The 20,988-nt window shown below is 36.0% G+C and overlaps 1 protein-coding gene across 6 annotated transcripts in view; it reads left to right on the top strand.

Annotated features, from left to right (window-relative positions):
• Positions 1-798: 798 nt before the first annotated feature.
• LOC136833549 (uncharacterized) overlaps positions 799-20,988 on the top strand; it is a 144,826-nt gene continuing 124,636 nt past the window's right edge. For 2 of the 6 annotated variants that reach the window (XM_067095782.1, XM_067095771.1), the window contains exon 1: positions 11,642-11,917. The gene's annotated coding sequence lies outside the window, so the exon portion shown is untranslated. Of the gene's footprint in view, positions 1,003-1,366; positions 1,458-11,641; positions 11,918-20,988 lie in introns of those variants that run through there. The other 4 variants (XM_067095774.1, XM_067095776.1, XM_067095781.1 and 1 more) reach the window with 3 other exon arrangements.

Genomic DNA, 20,988 nt, shown 5'->3' with positions numbered 1-20,988 from the left:
TTACAGAACTTTGGAGCAGTTGTCTGAAATTGATAAAATAGCGAATACAGGAAATCAAACATATAAATAGCATCTTGAAATCTTTGAGGAACGGAAGAGACGATATACTTTAGTGCGATGGTAAGGGCGTAGTTTGTTATTGGTAAGTACTTGGTGAGCTTTGCTGAGTCCTCTGTGTGTACTTCTGTTGATTTGTAGAGAATTGTTATCCAGGCCCTTGGCAGCGAAACAAGTTTTCACAACACAACAAAATCACCAGATCTAGTAGAAAGTGACATTGTCAATATCTTTGGGCGAACTCGCATTAGAGGTCATTTCAAACTAACTACAGAAGCGAGGATAACCCGGAAAGTCATTTACGTTTTCCTGAAAAAGGTACAATAGCTTGAATAACAATGCGTAAACTAGTGTTACTTCCAGATAAAAAAATAATTGAAAAATTATTTTTGCTTTGTTGCTGGCGTTATGATTTATGTTTTTTATACATCTTATAAGTACACGTTCGGTTATTGTGATTGACTTTACTCTGAACTTTATTAATCTAAGAGAATTTTTGTATGGTCGTTTGTAATTTACATTTTCTCCGCTATTGTAATGTTAGACATTATTAGTTCATTGTTATGAGTCAATCTGACACTTTTCATTTTGTAATCATGATCTGAAAACTCCCTAAGAAAGTAGTTCCTCGAATCATGTACCAGTGTAGCATCAATGATATAAAATTCCCATAAAACGTCAATGAATGATTTTACTGAATACTATCGCCAAGCTGAACTAGGAAATACTATTTGAAGGAGATGAGTAAAACGACCAGATTCAGAGATCTGCGAGCCCAAAGAAGTGATACAAGATCGCATCATTAAAAGCGTCCTCACGTCATCCTCCGAACTTCTCAAACTCCGCCACCATCAGCAAGGAAAAATTTAATCGGATATTTGCGAGATGCCTCGGAAGATTTACAATTACCCGAGGATCTCCATGCTCATTTAATTCTCAAAGCTGGTATGAAGTATTTTTGTTTTATTTATATATTATTTGTAAACATTCATTTTGCATCACTCTAAAGCTTCCCAGTAAACCCAAGATTCTCTTTGACAAGTTTCAGTCTAAATTTAAGGTTTTGTAAGGTATATATATCCATTGTAACGGTCTACGAATAAAATATCACGAATTAGGTTACTGACACATGGAAATGTTTTGGTATCATGAATTCAATAGTTTTCATTCTTTTCTGACTTAATTTTAATCATGTTTTGATCTATTATAAAGGTCGATTAAGAACCTGTCCATAAATTCTGGTAAAGAAAAACAAAACTGTGAAAATCATAAAAGGTATTTTTACTGTCGATTCATTTCCTCCTTGCAGAAAAAAAACCACGGGGAGTCGTTCTTGCTTCGATAAGCTGAATTGCCGTGTCACAATAAGAAATGTATACGCTTCTCGTGAGCTTCTTTTGGTAAGTATTTTCTTAAACCTGTTAAGCTTTCGCTTTGCCAGTAGCTGATGTCTGAAGTTGATTTAAGGGCACTGTATTATAGCTGTCGCCCTGCTTATTCCAAGTCCGTGTATAGCCTCTGTACAGCTTCCATGGTTCCTCGTCCTCGGTCCCTGGTTCCTGGTTCTCCGACTCTTATTCCACAATGTTGAGGGCACACTGCATTTTTAGAGCTACGCGCGGAGCTTGATTGTTATTGGTGGTTTAGCCAACTTTATGGTTAAGTTACCCATAATTATGACTTTATCATTATTTTCTTAAGTTTTGAAGATCTGTTCTTGAATTGATGAGTATATTCGTTTTATTTGTTCATTTTTCTCATATTTTCCCGAAGAGTGTTTATCGCTCTTACCCTTATCTTCCTCTGACACTTGTTGATACGGACCCATAGAGCCTCATGATGTCCTTGCTCCATTCTGGTCTGTATTGTAACGCTTGCTAGCTCTTTTTAGTGCCTGTCTCAGGCACCTCCTTCACTGTAAAAGATTAGTGGCCTTTTCTTCTAGCTCCAAAGATTGATGGTCTCTCCTGATTCCCTTCGCGACTAAACTCACTCTCTCTCTCTCTCTCTCTCTCTCTCTCTCTCTCTCTCCAAGTTGAAATAAAAAAAAATACTTCGACCAGAAATTTAAGCTGCACGTGTGTAAAGTCTCGGTGCCTCTTGGGTTATTCTTGTATTGGCTACCCAAGTCAGTTCATTAATAGCAGATTCGTGTACTTTGTCAGGGGTAATCGTCTTAACTCTTGCCGTTTTCTTCAAAAGCAGCCGCTCGTTTTTCAGGTAGGTATTTGAAATTCTTTGGTTTAAAAATAAACATTGGTCATGTATACGTTTACTTCAGTCGAGGAAATTCTCTGATCCATCATCATCGTTACCGGAACTCTTCACAATGTGCATTTATTCTTGTATAAAACAGCAAAATTCATCTACATGACTAGCCAGCCTCTGCTGAATAAATTGTCTGAATATGAGAAAGACACATCGAAGCAAAGAGAATATAGGAATAAAATTGACCAAAGTTGATATTTAAGAGAATAAGTGAAAAAATTAAGCTCTAATAGATACATAGGTAGAGATGCAGAGGTAACCAGATGGTTTCATTGGTGACAATTCGTCAGTCGTCGATGTCCACCAGAAGTTAGTTAGTCGTCTGAAGGGGTTACCTAATGTATGTTGAGACTGGCTGCCATTCAGTTCTGGTCGCCAGTTATTGATATATAATGCTAATGCAAACACACTCACTCACTCACACAGCCATAGTGAAATGATAACTTTCTTGGAGAGCGAAATAAAGAGAGGAAAGTGTGCTTGCTTGACCTTACACATAAGAGCAGTAATCCCAGCCCATGACAGGGCCAGAAGGCCAGAGTTTAGAGCCTGTGGCACTGCCGAAGCTTTGAAAACACTGCTTCTACGGCCAGAGACCCTCCTCAGTATGAGGCACATCAGTGCATGACGTAACCAGTTCAATGGCCCCTAGCTCAGTTATGTACATCATAACTGAAAGCAAGGGATGTTAAGCACTTCCAATCCACCCACTCACTTCCAGGCTTCACGCAAGACGCCCTTCCGTTTGCTTTCCCTTTCGTTCTCCTGAACTTGCAAGCAGCGGAAACTGGCACTGTTCAAGCGCATAGAAGCTCGAGCCAAGCACCTGCTCCGTAAAGACTCCTATGGTTACCATCTTCTTTTCCAAAATATTTTCTGTTTTTGCTGTGACATAACAAAGGTTTCCCAAAATAACTTTTCATCTGACAAATGTCAGTGCCATGCTTTCTTTTAAATTTTTTTTCGTATTATCGTTATAAATATTTAATTCTACATCTCAAAAGTTTCTTTAACATTAATTGCAGTTTTATATTAATTTAACGCAAGAGTACACCAGGTAAAAATGTAATTATATATATATATATATATATATATATATATATATATATATATATATATATATATATATATATATATATATATATATATATAACAACAGTAAATGCAAACTAAAAGGGTGAGACGCAAAACAACGAAAAATTAAAAACGAACACAAACATAAAAATATAAAAATAAGGTGAACTGCAAACAAACTACCACTCACAAAGTATAATATTTAACGACCCAATTGTGTACCTATTATGAAATTATACGATAGCTAGTTGAATACCAGACGAGTTGTTGTTCAATTCCGGTTTCATCTTTTTAATAACCAGCGACTCTGAAATCAAAAGGTCCAGTCTATTTGAACAAAATGACAGTACCCGAAAATCCAGGTCAGTGAAAGGATGGTCCTGTGCTAAACTGTGTTCCTTAATGGCAGAAAAGGGTGGTTTGGAAAGAGGAAATCTAGTTCTAATAGAAAGACCTGTGTTCCAAAATTCTGTCTGAGCCAGCGGGAACTGGATCCCACGTACCGCAGACCACACTGCCAACAAGTAAACGACACAGGAATTAAGGTCCACAGGGAGAGTAGGCTTCTCCCTCAAACGTGATCGTACAGTAAAAGGATTACTGAAAACAAAGCGGAAACTAATTTGAGGGAAACAATGCTTAAGTATTTCTTGTAACTTTTTTCGGACCATATAGCTACTATGACCAAGGTAAGGCAGTTTAATGTACTTAACATCTTTACTAGCAGTACTGTACAACGGTCTGGGACAAAACTTTTCATTTAAAAAAATTATCAGACCTTTGTAAAATACAAATTTGGGATATGAGTTTTCAGAAAAATAATTCAGGAGGAAGACCATATCTTGATGAAAAAATATTAAAATCACAACAAACATTGTAGGCTCTATTTATCAAAGTGCGTATTGAATTCATCTTTACAACTTTGGTGAAAAACTGAGGTAATTCAATCCCAAGCCAGTGAACGTACTTTTCCTATAAACAAGAGGTCTCAAATTTGCCACTATTTCTGTATACCTGTGCATCCAAAAATGACAATTTATTATCCTGTTCTGTCTCACAAGTAAAAGAAATGTTAGGGTGACGAGAATTAAAATATCCAAAAAACAAGTCAACATGTGATAATTCCTTAAACACAAGGAAAGTATCATCTACATACCTACGATAATATAAGGGTTTGAAAGCACTAGGGCATTCAGACATCCAAATCCTTTCACAATAACCCATGAAGCAATCCGCATATATATGTCCAAGGGAATTTCCCATAGCTACTCCATCTATTTGATTATATAATTTACCATCAAAAGTAAAAATGCCATCAGCAGTTGCTAAATGTAGTAGTTTTTGCAAGTCTATTTTATTAAGTCCAAACGTTGATAAGTGGTTTTCACATATATTATTAAGAATAATGTCGGTTGTTTCTTTTAGTGAGATATTGGTGAGAAGAGAGGTTACATCGAAACTAGCCATTACAACATCTTGGTTAAAATTAAAAGAGCATAATTCTTTAACAAATTTGGAAGAATTTGAGGTGTTAAATTCACTTAAAGTTAGAGGGTTTAAAACTGGAGCTAAAAACTTAGACAGGTTATAAGTAAAAGTACCAATTGAGGAAATAATACTGTGGGTCTTAAAGGGTTTCCTAATTTATGTACCTTAGGCAGACCGTACAAGTAACCAGGCTTAGACCCTGAAGCAAATAAAGAACTATATGTAACTTCCCCAATCTTATCTCTCAGACCTCTTAGCAACCTATTTAGCTTGTCTTCTAATTTCAAAATGTGACTCGCAATATCTACATCTAAAATCCTAAATTTTGTGTTGTCGGAGGGTATTTCATTAATTTTATTATCTAAATAATCGGACCTATTCATTAATACAACACCCCTACCTTTATCTGGCTTGGTAATAACTTATACTATTATCGTTCTTAAGGTTGCGTAAAATATTGATCCTATCTTTATTTAACCGATTATCACCCTCCTTTTTTCTATTAAAATTTTTGAAAGTATCGTTTGCAATTACGGAAATTTTGCTAAAAAGTGAAGTAAAGGTTTCACTGCCATAAATGTCACAGCCTCTCAAAGTTGAACATAGTTTTTCAAAACTTAAAAAATACTTAAAGAAATTGAATTTCATGAGGATCAAAGCAAAATCAAGACCAAGAGAAAGAACTTCCTTTTCATCTGTTGTTAAATTTCTGTCAGAAAAATTAAAAGTAACTTTACTACTATCTATTTTCTTATTAACGTCAACACCGAGATTTCTTAACTTTCTACTGTGTGTAAGCCTAACATCAGCCAATCTTTTCTTAACGTTGGAATCTAAAACAGATGACAAACACTTAAAATCAAAAAAGAAAGGTTGTTCTTTAAATCACTGTCTAGTAAAGACAAATCTGTTAAAACTACCTCTTTCTTTCGTTTTTGTGCTCTAACCTCAAAGTCTAATAGTTTAAACTGCCGTGAGAGATAAGTTTTCGTGTTGTGGAAATCCCTGGAATAAACCTTAAATTTAATGAAATTGGGAATAACACTGTATATAATCCTTCCTTGCAAGTATTCAGAAATCGGATGTCCTCCTCAATCTTCTTGGATCTATAACGAACCTTCTCATTCCGTCTAAACAGCTGTAGCGTCGAGCTGCCATAACGTCTCAAAATAGTCTTGGTAATTGGGCGGCTGCTTGGAAATCTTAGCTTAATGATGAATAATATTGCTAAGATTATATATCCAAGAAGATTGAGGAGGACATACGATTTCTGAATACTTGCAAGGAAGGATTATATACCGTGTTATTCCCAATTTCATTAAATTTAAGGTTTATTCCAGGGGTTTCCACAACACGAAAACTTATCTCTCATGGCAGTTTAAACTATTAGACTTTGAGGTTAGAGCACAATAACGAAAGAAAGAGGCAGTTTTAACAGATTTGTCTTTACTAGATAGGGATTTAAAGAGCAACCTTTCTTTTTTGGATTTTAAGTGTTTTTCAACTATTTTAGATTCCAACGTTAAGAAAAGATTGGCTGATGTTAGGCTTACACAGTAGAATGTTAAGAAACCTCGGTGTTGACGTTAATAAGAAAATAGATGGTAGTAAAGTTACTTTTAATTTTTCTGACAGAAATTTAACAACAGATGAAAAGGAAGTTCTTTCTCTTGGTCTTGATTTTGCTTTGATCCTCATGAAATTCAATTTCTTTAAGTATTTTTTAAGTTTTGAAAAACTATGTTCAACTTTGAGAGGCTGTGACATTTATGGCAGTGAAACCTTTACTTCACTTTTTAGCAAAATTTCCGTAATTGCAAACGATACTTTCAAAAATTTTAATCGAAAAAAGGAAGGTGATAATCGGTTAAATAAAGATAGGATCAATATTTTACGCAACCTTAAGAACGATAATAGTATAAGTTATTACCAAGCCAGATAAAGGTAGGGGTGTTGTATTAATGAATAGGTCCGATTATTTAGATAATAAAATTAATGAAATACCCTCCGACAACACAAAATTTAGGATTTTAGATGTAGATATTGCGAGTCACATTTTGAAATTAGAAGACAAGCTAAATAGGTTGCTAAGAGGTCTGAGAGATAAGATTGGGGAAGTTACATATAGTTCTTTATTTGCTTCAGGGTCTAAGCCTGGTTATTTGTACGGTCTGCCTAAGGTACATAAACTAGGAAACCCTTTAAGACCTATTATTTCCTCAATTGGCACTTTTAGTTATAACCTGTCTAAGTTTTTAGTTCCAGTTTTAAACCCTCTAACTTTAAGTGAATTTAACTTCTCAGATTCTTCCAAATTTATTAAAGAATTATGCTCTTTTAATTTTAACCAAGATGTTGTAATGGCTAGTTTCGATGTAACCTCTCTTCTCACCAATATCTCACTAAAAGAAACAACCGACATTATTCTTAATAATATATGTGAAAACCACTTATCAGTGTTTGGACTTAATAAAATAGACTTGCAAAAACTACTACATTTAGCAACTGCTGATGGCATTTTTACTTTTGATGGTAAATTATATAATCAAATAGATAGAGTAGCTATGGGAAATTCCCTTGGACCTATATATGCAGATTGTTTCATGGGTTACTGTGAAAGGATTTGGATGTCTGAATGCCCTAGTGCTTTCAAACCCTTGTATTATCGTAGGTAAGTAGATGATTCTTTCCTTGTGTTTAAGGAATTATCACATGTTGACTTGTTTTTTGGATATTTTAATTCTCGTCACCCTAACATTTCTTTTACTTGTGAGACAGAACAGGACAATAAGTTGTCATTTTTAGATGTGCAGGTATACAGAAATAGTGGCAAATTTGAGACCTCTTGTTTATAGGAAAAATACGTTCACTGGCTTGGGATTGAATTACCTCAGTTTTTCACCAAAGTTGTATAAGATGAATTCAATACGCACTTTGATAAATAGAGCCTACAGTGTTTGTTGTGATTTTATTTTTTTTTATCAAGATATGGTCTTCCTCCTGAATTATTTTATGAAAACTCATATCCCAATTTTATATTTTACAAAGTTCTGAAAAAAAATTTTAAATGAAAAGTTTTGTCCCAGACCGTTGTACAGTACTGCTAGTAAAGATGTTAAGTACATTAAACTGCCTTACCTTGGTCATAGTAGCTATATGGTCCGAAAAAAGTTACAAGAAATACTTAAGCATTGTTTCCCTCAAATTAGTTTCCGCTTTGTTTTCAGTAATCCTTTTACTGTACGATCACGTTTGAGGGAGAAGCCTACTCTCCCTGTGGACCTTAATTCCTGTGTCGTTTACTTGTTGGCAGTGTGGTCTGCGGTACGTGGGATCCAGTTCCCGCTGGCTCAGACAGAATTTTGGAACACAGAGGTCTTTCTATTAGAGCTATAGGTTTCCTCTTTCCAAACCACCCTTTTCTGCCATTAGGGAACACAGTTTAGCACAGGACCATCCTTTAACTGGCCTGGATTTTCGGGTACTGTCTTTTTGTTCAAATAGACTGGACCTTTTGATTTCAGAGTCGCTGGTTATTAAAAAGATGAAACCGGAATTGAACAACAACTCGTCTGGTATTCAACTAGCTATCGTATAATTTCATAGTAGGTACACAATTGGGTCGTTAAATATTTTACTTTGTGAGTGGTAGTTTGTTTACAGTTCACCTTATTTTAATATTTTTATGTTTGTGTTCGTTTTTAATTTTTCGTTATTTTATATATATATATATATATATATATATATATATATATATATATATATATATATATATATGTTCTGAGGAGTGCATTATTTATGACAGCATTTTTAGGCAGACAGGAAAACATAAGATGTGAAATTACATTTTTACCTGGTGTGTGTATATATATATATATATATATATATATATATATATATATATATATATATATATATATATATATATATATATATATGTGTGTGTGTGTGTGTGTGTGTGTGTATATATGTATTCCTATTGAAGTTAATGGCTTTATTTGCAGAGACTGTCTATTTATCTAGACATTGAATCAGTCTGTACTTCTTTTTCTCGTCAGGCAAGCTTCTCTGGAATAAGGAAAAGTTATATTCATGTTTCCTTCTATTAACTCTTTAAAGTTGACGCACCGTTTCTCCACCTCTCGGCGGCGTCTTCAGGACTGGATTACAAACTGGCATAAACATATTTTATTACAGCATGCGAACTTTTAAGCTAATCCTTAAATGTAAAATATGACGTCACTGGGTGCTGTATTTCTGTTGGTCAGCGGGTCTCATCCTCTTGTTCGTTGTTTATGCTGCAGCAAGGACATTACTGGTCTCTGTAGGACATCCTATGCCAGGCGAGCAGCAGAGGGCGTAATTTTGATCTGTTCCGTTTTGGCATTTTCTACTGTGTTGTGGAGTATTCAGTCGCGCGTTTCTCCCTTTGCATTCTCATAGGTGTCTTGTGGTTTCCCAGAAGAAGGGAGTAAGACGTCCACGTTGCTTTGTATGCCTAACGCAGGCCGTTGTTATTTATACTTACGACCTCTGCTATTTGCAATCTGTGGAACCGGGCCTCTCTATGCACGATCTCTGTGCCTTTAATAATTATTCCAATGTTGGTGTCCGGCCATGGGCATCCGCATAGTGGCTGGAATATAGCCCCTTGGTTGCTCACACCCTTCCTGTAAACGCCAGAAAGAGACAGGGTGCCCATTTTTTTGCGAAAGTGCATTTGACACTGAAGGATAGTCATCTTGATGGAGAGTTTGGTGTAAATTTACAATTTTCTGTTTGTACTTTTAACATTGTTACTAATTAGGTGGTTCTTAAACCATCCCAACGCATTAACGCCTGTGACCTGACCTTTGTAAATCTTTTATTATTAGGCCAATCAACTGCTGCGCTAAGGTCTAGTGATATTGCGGATATCATTTTCTACATTTCTGGAAGTCTTTCTCACAAAAACACAATACTTTTTTGACAGAGTAATTTTTCTGAAATCTGACAGATTCTCCGGTATGATAATGACCCTTTAACGGTCTTCAACAAGCTGTTGATGCACCGTTCAAATAAATTTCAACATAAATGAAAAGTGAAGATCTTTGCCGACGCGATCCTAGAGGTTATTTACCCCCTCAATCTTGAAAGTTAGTCTTTCGCATGCCATTTGCTGTGTGCAGTAATGTTGCTCTGGGCTCATGATTATTAGGTTGACATCACAACATAATTTATTATTTTTAATAATGTTCGTTTAACTTTTATGGGCTTCCTCAAATTTTAATACTTTATAACATAGTTTTTTGTTGAGTGCTGGGCGAAATATATCTATGTCATTCTTACTACGTTCAGATTTAACATTTTTTTTCATTTCATTACTGAATAAATTCACTTATTTATTTCCCATTTTTTCCTTTTTTCCTATTAAACTACTTGCAAATAGTTATTTTCCTGCGAGGGTAACGTTTATTTGTCGCTCAGTCAAGTTTATATAGCTTCTCTCTATCTTCGCTTATTCTACTTATCTTTTTTCTTATTCCTGGATACTCTTTATTTTATTACTGGCGAGTTTTTTTCCTTTTTTTTTTCCTTAAATATTTATTTCATAATGCCCGGCCATAGGTTGGATTTTTGGCTCAACATTTCAACATAAAATCTTGAAAAAAGTTTACACCTTCACTTGGATTAAAATTATTTGTTCTGTTTGTCTTGCTGATACATTAAATATAGAATATTACCAAAATATTTGGACTTTATAGATTTAACCAGTCAACATTGCCTACCTCTTCGACATATCTACAGTATATTTGCATTAAAGCTAATTTTGTGATTACACAGTATGCAGAAATTAAATCCATCCTTCGTTATCCTCGAGGACCATTATCTCATTTACACCAGACACCAGTCGTCTGCTTTCACTATTTTTGTTTTTCTAGTCGCGACCGAGCTGGGTCTGGGCAGCTAAGCTGTCCGTGTCTCCTCTACAGCGAGACAGAAAATCGTGTTTTTTGGGTGAGTGAGGGCCTGTTAGTATTCGCGAAGAACACAGGTGTTAATGTCCTAGATTCTGTCACACATTGAACTTTCTCGTCCATTTGTCCTTGGTAGTTGGTGGACATACACATATGGTGAATCATATACAGTACCACAATTTATATTTTTACTCTTTTGTTACTGGTGTTGAAGGTGGATGGGTTTAAATAACTGAAAGATATTACCAAACTTTCGAATATTGTCTGAATACACGATGTGTAACACTGCAGATATTTTCATGTAAATTTTAAGGGCATTTTGTGTATAATATTGCGTCGCATTACCTTTGTAATAATGTGGCAGTTTCAAAATCTGGAACGTTTCCCAATAAATTTATAACGACAAAGTAGCTATAACTTGGATCTAGCCAAAAGCAAGATAGACTCATGATAGATATTATAGTTCAGTTGTTACTAACTATAAGATATACATCTTTAATTGAAGTTTAAAAATAGCAGTTTAACGGGATCTTACTTTTTTATTTGTAAAATTCTGGAAATCAGCATAAGCAAAGTTTGAGTCTTTGAGATGAAAAAATATACGTTCACGTATTCTCAAGTTTTCCATGGATCGTTTCTCTTTGTTATAAAAAAAGCTCTTTCGTCTCGCAGACGTTTTAGGTGGGAGGTAAAGGGAAACGTGAAATAGTAAAGTAAGCACACTTACACAGAAGAAGGAAGAATATTTTATAGCTAAACTTCTAGCCAAAAGCGCCGAACACCGTCAGCAACGTTGGCTGACTTGGCTCGACAAAGTCCGTGGCTTTACCCGCCATTACGGTAGTGGCCTTTTGACAGTGGAAGGTGAAGGTGGTGTTGCTTCAGACTCTGTAGTAGGTCTTGTTTTGTCGGATATCCACGGTTATCCAAGAGGAGAAAATGGACTGAGTCTCATCTCTAGAGGAATATCTACAGATATCTTTCATAGAGAACGTTCACTTACTGAGTTTCAAGAACCCCACAAAGAGAAAGATAACATTGATGTGGTTTGTCGTCTCAGCTGATTTCGACAGGTCAGTTAACGCAGCTTACGGGTGAAAAGTTACCTATATATCCAGCTTCTCTCATGTTACAGAAGATTGCTTGTGTACTTGTACTGACAGGAGCAGAGTTTTATAGGTCTATGTGAAAGACTGTGAACAATTTATTTTGGAGTAAAATTATTGCAGTAGATATTTGGTTTCATTGGTCGTGACGCCATGATGAGACCAGTATCAGTTGTTGATAAATAACGAAGGCCACCGTAACTGTTCCTAGGATGTTTTCAGGAAATTATTTGAGCTTTTGTCGTTTGTAAATTCAGTGAAAGAAACCCCATTGGCTCATGTTGTTAAGAGCTCCAGTACCTAGTCTCCGGAAATATTGTTGGAATACTCAGTGATTAAAAGTGGCGAGTGACCTTGGCGGTATTTTAAAAACGCCTACCCCATTATTATTTACACCTTAGTGTAGTTTCCACGTAAACTTTCATAGTGTTCATTCCTTATTTCTCAACATAAACATTTACCGTAAGAAGTCTTTTGATTAGCCATTGCCAGTGTCATTAGTCAGTTTTGCTTGTACACGCACGAAGGCCTGATCAGCATAGCCTAATTGGGACAAGCAAGTTTTCGACAATATGATTAAAGGTTGAATGTTTCCGATAACAGTCTCTGGGATTAGCAATGAATTTGGTGCTGCCAGCTTAGCCAAACGACGGTATTCGTTGTTAAAGCCTCTTTGGTTAGGCCAAGGTTCGACCTGACTAATTGCGTAGCCTTATGATCGTCAACGATAATTTGCCCGTGTCACCAGTCTGTATATGTATTTTGTGTTATACAAAGTTGACTTTATTTTTATCCCTTTTAAAAGGGTAATTTACATTGCTAGCCTAGCAAGGTATTATTGAGTTCAGAATCTTAATTTGGTATTGGGAATGTCATTTGAGCTCATACAGGGCACATGTCCCCATTGTGTTGTGTTGGTACAGTACTAGAACTGGACATAGTGTTTTGGTAATCTGTTAACCATTGTTGAGATAGGAAAAGTTTTTATGCAAAATTTGCTTACTGGGGTCCCATAACTAAATCTGTTTATTTCATACATATTCGCATTTAGATTATCTCCACCATTGTTGCATGCGCAGTAGAAGTTTACCCAAAACTTTTGAGTAGCCTATTGGGTAATGCATAAACCTATGCTAAATCTGTATTGCTCTCAGAAGCCATGGTTGAACAGGTCAGATCAGTTAAGTTTCATGACAGGATGCAGAGCAGTGCATAGGTTGGGCATTTCATTGTGCAATTCTCATAACAACTTGGAATTGAAACATTTAGGACAAGTAGGGGTCTTCGTAGATTGAAACACTTGTAGACCAAAAGTAAACCATGTCTTTCATGCTATATTGAACCATCTCTGTTCATATTTAAGTAGTTAACCAATTTTTGTTTTAGCTTACAGTGATGTGATATGTTTATTGTAAACATAGACAATTAGGCTACATCCCATGGTTTTTTGAAGTACTTTGTAGAGACAAAACAGTAATTCTGTGTAATTAGGGAATGTTAGGGAAACTTCCCAGTCAGTATTGTAATAGGCATCTTAGTTAACCTACTGCAGTAATTAGCCTAGTTTTAAAAGAGCTGTATTTTTTATATATCTTGTCATAAAAATTTGTTTATTAGTACCCTTGATGTTACTATATAGGCTTCTCTGCCAAAGGTACCCTCTAGGACCCTTATATTGATTTTTCCTTCCACATACATATACAAAAATATTTGAAGAATCTTTATGGCATGCTTCCTGTTAATTGTCAAATTCATTCCTAAGGTAACACTCAGAATATAAAAGAAAAGTATTCAGTTTCTTGTTGAAGGACAAAATGTCCTCGGTCATCATCATATCAAGTGGGAATTTATTGTACAGTCTGGGGCTGTATGTTTGAATGCTTTAAATCAGTGTGTGCATTCCATCATGACACAGTTTGAGACCATCTGTAGCTTAACTATTATTTGCTACTTTTGGTTCCCCCATTAGGCTATGTATAGCCAATCTGGTAAATAATTTGGACATATAGTAATGATAGCTTGATTAATCATAACGCCTTTTAATGATTTTACTATTAGTCATCCAGTACAAGAGTAATCCAAAACCATGTTGCAACAATCTTTATATAGTGCTCATAACATTTTCTAACATGTAAAACCCATAATTTGATTACTGGCAAACAAATGTCAGTCCCGTAGCACACGTAGGCCTATGCTTGTAGGCTGGCACATCATTTAGGTATAGCATTCATTATTATCGTATTTTGTGTTCCCAGTCTTAAAAATTACTTATAATACAGTAACAGAATTGATTGCCTGTGTCAGTAATTAATTTTGTCCTGTAAAAACGCAAATCAAACACAGGGCAGGTTGAATAATGTTTGGGAATCAGATAGGCTGAAATTGCACGAAAAATAAGGTTATACATTGGCTACTATGATCTTTATTGATAAACTAACATTAGCCCAATTATAAGACTGTAAGGCATGTAAGGCAACAGTATATCCAAAAGATTTTGTCAATTTGAGAGTGAAGCTTTAAGAAGACTAAGTCAGATAGCAGGACAGAAAATAATAACTTAAGTGAATTACAGAAATTGCATAACCTATATAGATAAGATGATAATGAATGGGAGAGGAATATGGCATTGGCATGTTATTCACATCATCCTGAGGAGGAAAATTTTTGCTTGGTTCTGTGGGGCAGTAGATGAGTTGGGCTACCCAAATATGGTAGGATGAGAATTATGAGACAAAGCAGTAGTTGAGTGAATATTTTGAAAGTGAAATTACAGGAAAGGCATTTTGCAGAATTTCACAGAAGCTATTTACTTTGTATGGTGATGATACTGTAATTTCATATCTCGCTTAACATGGTAATAACACTATAAATGTTAATCAATAGAACAGCATTCCCCTGCTTTTGTCCTCCTTTCATTTCAAATTGGTCAGTTCTACTGAAAAGTATTAGGGTGTCTGTTTAGTAGTGTCTTGATAATGGCCCCGTTAAAGTGTCTAACCCCCACTCTCTTGTTCTGGATAAGCCAAGATGAATGCTTCCGGTCACTTATGCAGCCTTATTACAGGCATAATTGTAAGTAGATCTGGCATCTTGTATTCTGTCTAGAAGTCAAGTCCGGCATCATTGTTGTCAATAATTGCAGTTACTGTTTCTCATCCTCTTCCCCATCTCCTCTGCATCCCACCACACATCTCCCCTTGCCTCCCCATCCCACTGCTATCCTCTCTCTCTTATCACCCTTCTCTACTATCTCCCCTACAAACAGTGCACACATTCATGACCTCATGGCAATGCTATAAGGCATCTTATTTAGGATTCCAGCAACCAGGGATGGGTTAAGTCCTCATTCACATCTATTTGCAAACATCGGAGGCTTACTCTCAGACAAGGGAAGGATAACTCAGTCCCTATTCTGTGAGAGTTGTGTGAAAAAAAAAATTTTATGTTCTTATTTTCACTGAGAGCCACTAGGCGGAAACTGCAAAAGAAGCTAGATTCTCTGTAGATTATTCAAACATCATTTAATCGTGTTGATTGAATGAACAGAATGGTTGTCCGAAATCTTAGAAACAGCTGTACTCCATATTAAAAAGAGCAGATAAAAGTATATGCTCTTTTCTATCACTTCATACCAACAAGTTAATCCCAAATACGCCTAAGCTCTACCACCGCCTGATATTAGAGCAGTCTTTCAAGAACATTATCATAAACAATATACAGTATCTGTAATAAATTTTCTTGGTAAAAGTGCAGAAGAGTTGTGCGTATTTTCATCCATGTGTTGATGCCTGCTTAAAAGCAGATCAAAGATGTACCATAATTCAACAGGGATGTATCGTAGCCTAACCTATCCTATCCCAGGGTGCTGCGCCCTGACCTGTCTAACCCCCCTCCCCCATCACCCTCATCGCAGGAAATGAACCGAACAGTCTGTTATCAGAATCCTGGAATTGAGCAGTGAAATTGGTACTATTATGTTGGTTTTGCCAAGGATTTTGAAAAAATTGATCATTTTATACTATGCGGCATTCTTAAAGAACAACAAAATATCTGAACCTATAGAATCTTAGTAAATTTGCCCTTCAGCTCCATCAGTCATAAAATTGGTGTCGGATTCTCAGTGCCTTAGCCTACTTTATACCCTAACCCAGCTTAGACCGCTCGTACATCGTCTAACCTATGTTAGCCTGTTTATGCTTCATATTATTTTGGCCATCATATATGACCACGTGCATATGTTCAGGCACAAGTTGAGTTCCTGGATATCCTAGTGGATGAGCCAAAGTGTTGTGCCACTGGTTATTTCAGCAAACCTAGTACACTTTACATGGCATAACTTACTTCAAATATTGTAATGTATTCAATCCCAAAGTCAGATCCAGAATTATTGCTTTGAGCAATTGCAATTAATAGTATCAAAGTCCTCACAGGGGAGGACTTCTACAAGTTAGTACCCACCAAATCATCAGGTAGTCAGTCTTTCTCTCAGAAACATGATACTGCAGAGGTTACTTAATTTGAATAAGGTAAAAGGCATCTGGATACATGTGTATTTTAATGCTTATACGTGAAGCTGTACTTTATATTATCCTTAATCTGTCCAGCTTTCGATTGTCCATTGCTTCGAAGTGTACCCAATTTCGAAGTGCACCCAGTTAATCCCCAACAATCTCTTATTTCGACACAATTCATAACAGTAGATCTCACTAAATTCTTGTGTGGTTATTAGCAGATATCGTGAGTTAACAGTTTATCGTTATCATATTCACCAAATGTGCCAGCTTCTGATGTTATGTGATTTTTGGCATAACTTAAATCATATTTTGCAGCAGTCTACGTGTTTATTTTTTTTTTATTTAATTCGTTATTGCATTGTTTTTCCGCCAGACTATATGCAGTATATACTGCTTATGCCATAACAGGTGCCTTACATATGAACACTGAAAAAGGGTGACTATGTTCTTGAAAAGCGAATAGAATCAAGTGACCCTGTTAGATGTTTCTCAAGCACAACTACGTAGAGGAAACTGCTTTGTCTTGTGCTTTAGTTGATATGGTGCAACATCTGATCGTATGGTAATGGACCCATGATTCATTTTTATCCATTTAATAGGGTTTAGCCATCTTCATCCTTTTTTCAGATTTCTGTTATAGTTTTTTTTTTTTTAACCAACCCACTGAGCTGATTCTCTTTTTGTTACATAACTGAGTAAACAATTTTGGCACTTGTTCGTAGCCCACAGTTAAGTGTACTACTTGAAACTGTATTCTTGTGTAATTATTTGCTGTAGTCGGATAAAGCTAAAGCACTCTGTAAGTAGGGTGCCATGAGTGGTCAAGATAGAATACCATTTTGGTTTTATCATACATGACCATTGTTCTGATTGTGATAGTTTTCTGTTTAGATAACGAGATTTTAGGTGCAGTTGATTCTGATTACACCAAAAGAAGTAAAGCTATATGGTAGGTAACTGTTTCCTCGACCTTTAGTTATTTGAACGAAAGTCAGTTTATTGTAGGTCTGTGAAATTGTAATCAATAGAGGACGAGCTGTCATTCAATTAAAGCACTTTCGTCTTGAATTGTTTGGCTGCTTTGAGATGCGATATTTATATATTGCTTGGTTCGGTGTTTGTAAGCTTTAGTGGTGTGATGTTTACCTGAGTGGACAACGCTACAGGTGTTTTGCTTGGGTGGTGCTAGATAAGAAGACGTGTCTTCCTCGTTTATCTTAATAATGAAAGTAATTACTGTATACATCCTCAAGATACAAAGAAACTGTTGAACATATTTCATTGTGGTTTCCAACCTATGATAGACTACAATGATTAAGGTAACAATGATTGAGATTTGTTGACATATATTTGGAATATAAGAAATCAAAACTGTATGTGTCATTTATTACGTTGACTAACCCCACCCACCCACCTGTCAGTCAGTAGCTACTACTGTAACTTGACCTATATTTCTCTTTTCATTCCTCTCTTTCAGCCCATGTAGCAAACATGTTTGAACGATGTGAAGGGCAAAGGTCCGGCCTTGAACGGGATTGGTTTTATAGATTTATGAAGCCGAAAGTGGCACCTTTTTTAAAGATCAGTTGTGGCATTTTTAGTTATGGAGGTACAGGTTGCAAAGAATGACCACCTTGTGGTTTGTTTGTTAAGGAGGTTGCCGAATATCTGGTCCATGCGATTGTTTCTTCCGTGCCAGAAGGGTTTCTATAGACGCCTGTCCTGTAGTGGCCTCGTATTAATATTGTTCAGTATTATATTTAATCATTGAAGATTGTAATTAGGCCTACTCTGGCACTGCAGTTTTAAAAACTGACGTTTCGTTTCTGGTTTTTGTTTGCGTCGTTTTGACAAGTGCCTGTCATAACCACAGTTGACTTTTAATAAGCACAGTAAGTTGCATTTATTTAAATAATAGTTTGAATGACATCTTTATTTCCTGAATTATATTGAATAATAGTCGAATGACAACCTCATTTCTGGAATTGTAAAGTTCCACACTTTTCCGCATTTCATGTCTGTTATGTACATAAGTTACTGTATTTGCACCTAAAATCTTTGTTACGAATTGTTGCTATTTCAGTTTTAATTGATGTAGTAAAGTAGTCTGTGTGGTGTCATGCTTTGAGAGGGTTATTCATTTTTCTTATGCAGTATCTTGATGCTTTTTCCAGTTCTGTGGAATGCTGTAAGTTGTTTGCTTTGACAATAGTTGTTTGATTAAAGCCCCCAGATGCCCGCATGGTTTAGTGGGACCTTTATTTTTGTGAAGAACTTCAAAGTTTTTTTTTATTATTTTGAAGGTAGTTTAATGTATTCAGTGAATAGTCTTCTAAGGTGCTAGCCGGGCAGAATTTTGTGTTATTTTGTCTTAATTGCATGGTCAGATTTTTTTCTGAAGTTTGTAAGTGTTTAGTTAACGACATAGGCTTTTTTTCAATAAAGTTCATATCAGATGAATAAGTATAAGAAAAGTGATTAGTACGTGATAGAGAGACGGGAGTTAGTTGATTGGCATTTGACTGTACCCAAGAGATGATGCTGACAAATCATTAATAGTAAGTGTTACCGGTATGAGATTTATAAGGAAAAAAATTTTATATATTATCCGGCGTGTTTGAATATTTCACACAGACTTCTTATGGTCATCATTGCTCTTTGGGGTATTGTTATTCGGCATTACTCAATTACCGAATTGAAACAGCATTGCATTATTGAGAAATTACATACACTTAACACTTGAGCGAGATACTGAAGTGTGCTCTCTATTTGTTGATGAGCATTGTTGTCTGTATTCTTTATGCTGTAGTAGTTTTTAATCTGTTTCGTAAGTAAGTAACAATAACTGGTAGCTTGATATTTTATCAGTACTGATTATAAGAGTTGGAGCTCCCGAAGGGTATCGAGGAAAAAGTATATTCGAACTTTTAACTTTTGATTAGACTAAATAATGCAGTCACCTGACTTGGGGTCGGTTATCGCACGTATAAACAGTACTCGTAGACTTATTCACGTATGCTCTTGGTGTGTGTGTGTGTGTGTGTGTGAGTGAATATATTTTTACACCACACATTTTCCCCTTAGATGTGGTAGCGCTAGAGGTTGTTAGCCCCCAGTTCCTTGGCAGGTCTTTTGGTGCGAAATTGATAGTCCATGTGTGTTCTTTAACTCCCAAGTGGTGGTGATATTCAGTCACACTTCCAACTTCTGGTGGGGCATGCTGGGATCGAACCTTGGATCTTGTGGATGCAAATCTGCAAGTCCCGTGCTCATCTCGACCCTAGCTACGGCACACCACAGTCAATTAACTACTGTTTATGGTACGTAGGCTAGTTTAATACTTAAGTTTACGAAGCCAGTGGATTTCATTATTTTATCCATTTTGCTTCAGATCTTTATGTAATCTACATCCACTCCCTCTGAGATCTAACATATATATATATATATATATATATATATATATATAGAGAGAGAGAGAGAGAGAGAGAGAGAGAGAGAGAATTATCATGGTAGAAGTCGTTCCATCCTCTCAGAGGAGAGGCCTTGTTTTGTGTAAGGGCTTATCTTAAATTCAGTGCTGTAATTACAGCTGTTATCCCTACGTGAATTTTAAAAAAGGCTGTTCAGCAGATTGGATTTTACATAACCTTTGACTCTTACTGATTTTGTGAGTGTTATCAAGAATTGACTCGCAAGTGTACTTAACGATTATAAAACCCGTGCTTATGTTTTGTTATGGAGTGCGTCCCTGCAGTGTTTGTTGCTATGCATCATCTTGTATACACCTGCGCGCTTTCAAATATCCTGTTTTGGATTTGTAATATTCCTGTGCAGGGGTAAGCGGTGCTAAAATGCTCATTGCCTTTGCCGAATCGTAGCCAAAAATCAGTATATTTTGATGTTAAGAATGTCACTATTATATATTTGATTCGGTTCAGGACATCCTTCAGTTTGACATAGCTATCTTGAATTCTTTATTCTGAGGCCTCTCTTTATGTTAACCGTAAGCTCAACGCCGATCAGCCATCCGTATGAAGCTGGTAACTCTTGATAATTACATAAATGCTGCATCATTACCAATTACCCTCAATATTATTAATACTTGTTTAATTCTGTATTTTCAGTTATAGCACAAAATTTATAGGGCGTAGAAGTTTTACGGTGGCGTCAAGATGAGTAAATTAAGGAAAAGTGTGTGACTTTTTTTTATCTTCTTTGGGATTCTTTTCCTGCTTCCTGTAATCTTCTACCTTTTAAGAAGAGCTGTCTGTCGACCTTACTTGCTCCTTGTTGAATGTTCGATTATATGATCTGTTTTACTGTATATATGTTATAATCTCATCGTCGTCGTTGTAGGTGGTGGAACGGGAAGAAGAAAAGAATAGAAGGGTGGGAGGGATATAGTGTTCAGGGCTTCTGTATCTAGTTAAAACTGGTGGAATTGACCCTGGTCTGATGCTGCAGTAAACTGGATTTGCAGCTGGCGAGTTGCAACAGCATCGTTTATTACGTGACTGGACCTAG

Source organism: Macrobrachium rosenbergii, chromosome 4 (assembly GCF_040412425.1).
Source record: "Macrobrachium rosenbergii isolate ZJJX-2024 chromosome 4, ASM4041242v1, whole genome shotgun sequence".
Lineage (NCBI taxonomy): Eukaryota > Metazoa > Arthropoda > Malacostraca > Decapoda > Palaemonidae > Macrobrachium > Macrobrachium rosenbergii.
This window is presented reverse-complemented; position numbering and strand designations above follow the sequence as displayed.